General features: G+C 43.5%; 1 long non-coding RNA gene across 1 annotated transcript; it reads left to right on the forward strand.

Moving 5' to 3' along the window:
* Nucleotides 1–2,223: 2,223 nt before the first annotated feature.
* On the forward strand, nucleotides 2,224–2,883 carry LOC118936933. The gene is made up of 2 exons (XR_005034361.1): nucleotides 2,224–2,448; nucleotides 2,585–2,883. It is a non-coding gene; the product is annotated as an uncharacterized LOC118936933 (long non-coding RNA).
* The last annotated feature ends 4,137 nt before the right edge of the window (nucleotides 2,884–7,020 follow it).

A 7,020-nucleotide genomic window follows, 5' to 3' on the forward strand; every position in this document is an offset into this window, starting at 1 on the left:
AGGTAGAGAGATCCCACTAATACTAACTCAGTGAGGGTAGAGAGATCCCACTAATACTGACTCAGTGAGGTAGAGAGATCCCACTAATACTAACTCAGTGAGGTAGAGAGATCCCACCAATACTAACTCAGTGAGGTAGAGAGATCACAAGTCCCACCAACTAACTCAGCACATAGTGTTCATAAGGAAGACGTGGTCACACACTGTTCTCCCCATAGAGAATGACTCACTTATAATAAACATAGCAGTTTCTGCTCTCCTGTCTGGAGACACACACACTAACACACCTCTCTGGAGACAGACAGTGATCAGCAGGCTCCACTCCTGGCTACATCACATGACCAGGTAACATAATCGAGAGAGATGAGTCATCCAGTTGTAAATCTTTCTTTATATGACTCCATTTCTTTCTTATATGGACCAATCATTCTAGTGGCTCATTTAAAGGAAGACAAAACACTGAACATAATAGGAATTATTTGACAATCAACTCACTTACTCAATTTCTGACTCACGGCACAATTCAAACTTATTTTTCCACTTTGTGTGTGTTGTTCGGCTTTTATACTGATTGTATTAAAAGGATGGCAATGACAAGAACATCCATATTATCGGCCTGGCTGTTTCCCTAATCAGGAAGTACATTTGAATTTGGAACGACTTGTTCTTCTGCATTCCTTAGTTTCTATTCGCTGAGTGTATAAAACATGAACAACGACTGTTATTTCCTGTTACACGGACTGAACTGGTGAGTCCAGGTGAAAGCTGGGATCCTTTATTGATGTGACTTGTTAAATCCACTTAGATGAAAGGGTGGAAACAGGTTAAACAAGGATTTTTTTAAGCCATGAGACAATTGAAAGGAAAATACCTAGTCAGTTGTCCAACAATGTATTCCACTGAAATGTGTCTTCCGCATTAACAGTTTTTAATAATCGCTAGGACCCATTAGACCCAATACTTAGGTCACCTTTTCAAAACTCTTCACACAGTGAGCACAACAACAGTCTATGTGGGCTAAACTATGGATCATTTTTTCATTGCTTTGGCACAAAATGCATTCAATGACTACATCTTTAAATTTTCATGAACTCTTTTCTCTGTCACGCCCTGACCTTAGTTATCTCTGTTTTCGTTATTATTTTGGTTAGGTCAGGGTGTGACGAGGGTAGGTATGCTTTTGTTTGTCTTGTCTAGGGTTTTTGTAGATCCAGGTTTTTTTTTGTAAGTCTAGGTAATTGTATGTCTATGGTGGCCTGAATTGGTTCCCAATCAGAGGCATCTGTTTATCGTTGTCTCTGATTGGGGATCCTATTTAGGTTACCATTTTCCCTTTTGAATTTGTGGGTTCTTGTCTATGTGTAGTTGCCTGTCAGCACTTGTTTATATAGCGTCATGGTTTGTTTTTTTGTTAGATTGTTCAGTGTTCAATTTGACTAATAAAAGAGAATGTACGCATACCACACTGTGCCTTGGTCTCCTCCATACAACGACCGTGACATTCTCACTCAGACACAACCACCACCAAAAACTCTATGTACCTACAGGCCAATTTGCACATGTTTACATACTCTTTTCAAAACTGTTAAACTTAAATTCAAAACCTAAAATAACACAACATTGAAGAAGACAACAATTTGCTACATTTCTACAGTAATACCATATTGAAATATATTCCACATCTAAAGAATGAAATACTATCAAAACAATTAGACCAACCACAGCTGATTCCCATTGTAGCTGAACACCTACACAGGTCTTAGTCTTTCAATTACATTACCATCTATACAAAAGGGGACATTTTAGGAATAATGCTGTACTGTAATGTAAACATGGACCCAGCCAGAGATAGAGAAGTGACAGAGGAAGAAGAGTGGCTGGGAGAGGGAGAGGGAGAGGAGTACGCACGCACACATGGTGGAAGAAGACTGAGAGGAAGATCAAGAGCTGTAGTCTCAGTTGAGATTAGGGCTACTATAATTGATCATGTAATAAATCATGGTCTATCAATGAGAGAGGCTGGTATGAGTGCAGCCAAATCTGCAACACTCAACAGTGGCATCTATTGTGAGAAATGTCCCGCAAAACGATAGCTAAGATGTGCATTCTGCAAGGGCATCTGACTGAGCTGTACATTACAGAAGTAAATTGAGCAAAGCCTCCAAACCTTCTTGTGTGTAATTGTTTTTGTATTTCTGCTTAGGACCCAGCGGTTACCTCCCACAGGCGGGAGAGGTAGGATTTTTCACTGCTGTGCAGGAAACTGCAGTCGTTGATATGGTCATCAGAAACAACGGCATAAAACTCACAGAGATTCGGGACGAGTGTTGGCAGACAATGTAAGCATAACAAATATGCTTACATCAAGTCAGGATGAAGCAGTTGTACACTGTCCCCTTTGAGAGGAACTCTGAACGAGTCAAGCAACTCAGAAACCAATATGTCCAGGTAAGATGACTATAAAATACACAACTGGTTTTGAACAAAACCAAACAGGGCAGAGGCACACAATGGCATGTTTTAAGGTATAATGTAAACTACCGTCATAGCCTAACTCTTATGTTTCCTTGTGGATTTATTTTAGAGAGTCATGGAGATTGAAGCCATGCAAACACCCCATATATTCATCTTTGAGGATGAGTCTGGTTTCAACTTGGCCAAAACACGGCAGCGAGGAAGGAATGTGATTAGAAAAAGAGCCACAGTGGATGTCCTGGGCCAGAGGGGTGACAACATCACAATGTGTCCAGCAATATCCTCTGATGGATTCCTGTCACACAAACCGCTAATTGGGCCACACAACACCGAGCGTCTCATTTCATTCCTGCATGACCTCTATGGGAGGGTTGTGCCAGGTGAGGGCAGGGTTGCAGTGAGGCAAACTCGGCCAACGTTTGTAATTGCATGGGACAATGTGGCATTTCACCCCTCCCATACAGTCACAGAGTGGTTTACAGCCCCTCCCAGGATGATGTCACTTTTCCTCCCACCTTACTCTCCATTCCTCAACCCCATAGAGGAATTATGTTCCTCTCACCTTACTCTCCATTCCTCAACCCCATAGAGGAATTATTTTCCTCATGGAGGTGGAAGGTTTATGACCACCATCCACATTATCAAACGTCCCTCCTGGACCCAATGAATGGTGGATGCCTGGACATATCTGCAGAAGATTGCCAGGGATGGACCAGACATGCCAAAAGATTAGTTCCTAGGTGTATTGCCCACGATGACATAAGATGTGATGTGGATGAGATCCTGTGGCTAAATGCAGAAGACAGGGTTGACTACTGTATCTGTATCGGTAGATGGTGTATATACAAATTATTGTATTTTGGAATCCCTCAATGCCATTAAATGACATAAAACACATTGAAGCATATTGCATTATGTCTGATTCATTCCTGTAACATAAACTGCAGGTTATTCTAAACAGTAGAGTGGTGTCATTCTTGTTTTGTACAGAAAACATTGTGTAATGCTACCTGTTGTTAGTGTTGTTTTATGAGTGACAACGTGTGCTTGTTGGGTGACAACCTTTGCCAGTGTTCTGGAAGAAGGAGTTGATTTGAGACATGTATGTAGTGTTTTGGTAGTTTTAGGGCATTTTGAACGTGGAATGAACTGCTGTGCCAAGCTGAAAGTTAGTTAGGAGAACTGTGTGAAGAGTTTTGAAAAAGTGACCTAAGTATTGAGAAATGGGTCCAAGCGATTGTAAAAAATCGGGGGGGGGGGGTGCCATAATCGACATCCATGTCTTAACTGCCATGCTCAGTGGCAGAACAACAGATTTTTACCTTGTCAGCTCAGGGATTTCATTCAACAACCTTCCGGTCACTGGCCCAACGCTCTAACCACAAGGCCAATCGAGACATGGATTGTGTGTGTGTGTGTGTGTGTGTGTGTGTGTGTGTGCCACATAAGGTGTTCCTAATGTTTTGTTGACTCAGGGTATGTACAAACAGTACACACTGATGCGTGTCTCTATGTTTTTACATTCCGGTTAATGATGATGATCAGAGGTGCTAGCCACTCTTCAGCCAGCGTCGTCGTGGTGACCAAACATGTTCAGTGACTCAGATCTGTCTTGCCCAATGACAACAGCAGGGTGTCTCTGCCTGTCTCTGCCAGTGTCTGTCTATCTAGTAGGTAGGGCTCTGCTAGTCTAGGGGATTCCTCCTTTGGCTCGCCCTGCCCTGTTTCCTTCTGAGTGGCGTGACTGGGAGGTAGAGGTGACTGTACATTAGAGCAGACAGACAGGGTTGATAGCCAGGGGGTGGATGGTATGACTTCTGGTGGGTAGGGCAGTACTGGTGCCATTCCTACCATTCCAAGTGAAAGCACCACAATGGACAAGTCTTTCTGAAGTTTTTGTTCGTAGCGTGACAAAGTTGTTAGGGCTAGGCAGCACAGTCATATGGCTGTATGGGACTGTGTAGTATTGTTGAGTAACTCAATACAACAAACTGGTTAACTGAGAAGCCTGACTGGGAGGCTGGCAATGGAACGTTCAGACTTGGAGAAGGAAAGTTGGAGGAAAGAGTGGAGGAAGAGGAGCGTCCTCTCTGCCGTCGCCTGCTGTAGTGGGCCCATGATGATGGACAACCCTGGGGGCAGAGCACCAGATAAGCTCCCTGGGCCTCCACATGGCTTTCAGGGCTATAGGGGGCCGAGGGGGGTCAGGGGGCCCAGTGTGGGAGTGCCTCTCTGGGGCTCCATCCATCAGCTCTGCCCTTCAAGGGGCCAGGCCTGGGGCTGCCGTGTACTATCAGTATTTATGATGTGACATTTTTCTAAACGTCAGAGCGATGTTGATAACGTGTAGGATGTGAGGTTGTGTTGAGTGCAGATACAAATTTGCCATTTCTGTTAGGCTACAGTGTCATTTGCAACACCCTGTGTCTGTTGCACAACACGCTACAGTGTTGCCCTTCTGTCACTACAAAATGCCTCGAGTCAAAAGGAAAGTCCATCATTCAGAGCGTTGCGCCTTGTGAGTGTTTGTGTGTTTGGGTTTCCTTTCCTTCTCTTTTCCACTGTGACATCATCAGTCAGGCTCGTGACTTTTGACGGACAGCTTTTGAAAATAACATCATAGCAACGGCATGGCAACTGAAACATTCCGACGTCATCTGGAGGGCTTTTTTTTATGACAATTTACAAACTTGCCTCTACATGTCATCTCTCAAAGACAGACCTGTAGCCTGCCTCTCCATGTCATCTCTCAAAGACAGACCTGTAGCCTGCCTCTACATGTCATCTCTCAAAGACAGACTTGTAGCCTGCCTCTACATGTCATCTCTCAAAGATAGACCTGTAGCCTGCCTCTACATGTCATCTCTCAAAGACAGACCTGTAGCCTGCCTCTACATGTCATGTCTCAAAGACAGACCTGTAGCCTGCCTCTACATGTCATCTTTTAAAGACAGACCTGTAGCCTGCCTCTCCATGTCATCTCTCAAATACAGACCTGTAGCCTGCCTCTCCATGTCATCTCTCAAAGACAGACCTGTAGCCTGCCTCTCCATGTCATCTCTCAAAGACAGACCTGTAGCCTGCCTCTACATGTCATCTCTCAAAGACAGACCTGTAGCCTGCCTCTCCATGTCATCTCTCAAAGACAGACCTGTAGCCTGCCTCTCCATGTCATCTCTCAAAGACAGACCTGTAGCCTGCCTCTACATGTCATCTCTCAAAGACAGACCTGTAGCCTGCCTCTCCATGTCATCTCTCAAAGACAGACCTGTAGCCTGCCTCTCCATGTCATCTCTCAAAGACAGACCTGTAGCCTGCCTCTCCATGTCATCTCTCAAAGACAGACCTGTAGCCTGCCTCTACATGTCATCTCTCAAAGACAAAATGTTGTCTGTCCTCACACTGCTGTCACCAGCTGGCATTGACTGACACACTCATTTTCTGGAGATGTGTGTGTGTGTGTGTGTGTGTGTGTGCATTCATGTGCACTGACCTCATGAGTTGTGCCCTGCCGTAATAGAGCCCCAGAGTGGAGGTGTCACAATACCCATAAAACCTAGCGGTCAAACAGGGAAATGGTTGTAATTGTTTTTCCACCATTCATTTTTCCCATAGGGTATTTTATGGACACTGAAAATAAGCTCTGTGTTTTGTGAAGGTTTACCCGGTTTTGATAACCGTGTCAATCTCTCTCAGACAAGGGGACTTTTATCAATATTTCAGCTGTTGTGTACATTTGTTTTATTAGATGACTTTATTATTTCATTCCAAGTCATCATCTCATCACTATATCCTGTCTGACAAAATCACTATTTTAGTAGCTCTTCAAAAATAAACAAGGGATACTTTTATGACTGCTGAATATCAACTATCAATCATTTATTTCATGTATTCTCAGGTAGAGTTACCTCAAAAAGAAACTGCTCTCTTTTGCTCTGTCCATCGCACATTCTTCTGTCTCATTTACATAGCAGGTGTAAAAGAAACACACACCGGAAAAGTAGGCGCGCAATGGGTTATTGTCGTTGTGGTTAATTGCCATGTTTTCTGAGCTAAACTATGTGGAATATTGGCCTGTTGGAAACTACAACTCCCTACTGCATCGCACAGTTTGCGATGTCTGATTTATCTCTAGAGGAACTGTGCAATGTGTGCACTGAGCTTACAGAAATAAACTGGACAAAGTGGAATTAAAATAATTAAACCGAAGTCAGTCAATTAGTTGTTTAAAAAACGAAAAGTAACCTACATTGCTCAGCACTAGTGGCTATTAACCCCTGGTTATTTCCCAACTTACATCTATTTCAGGATGCTACTGGATACTTCATGACAATAATGATTCATACAGTTCTCCTTCCATTGAAATGGGTTATGACTATGAAATTATAGTTCCCCCCCCCACACACACACACACACACTGACAGTAAAGCTCATCGGATAGAACCAGTTGTGTTGTGGATAGAACCAGTTGTGTTGTGAGTCCTTCCCTTTGTGTGTGTCATACTATTTCAAATACTTTCGGGGCCACACTCCCAATATGGAGGC

Source organism: Oncorhynchus mykiss, chromosome 10, assembly GCF_013265735.2.
Source record: "Oncorhynchus mykiss isolate Arlee chromosome 10, USDA_OmykA_1.1, whole genome shotgun sequence".
Taxonomy (NCBI): domain Eukaryota; kingdom Metazoa; phylum Chordata; class Actinopteri; order Salmoniformes; family Salmonidae; genus Oncorhynchus; species Oncorhynchus mykiss.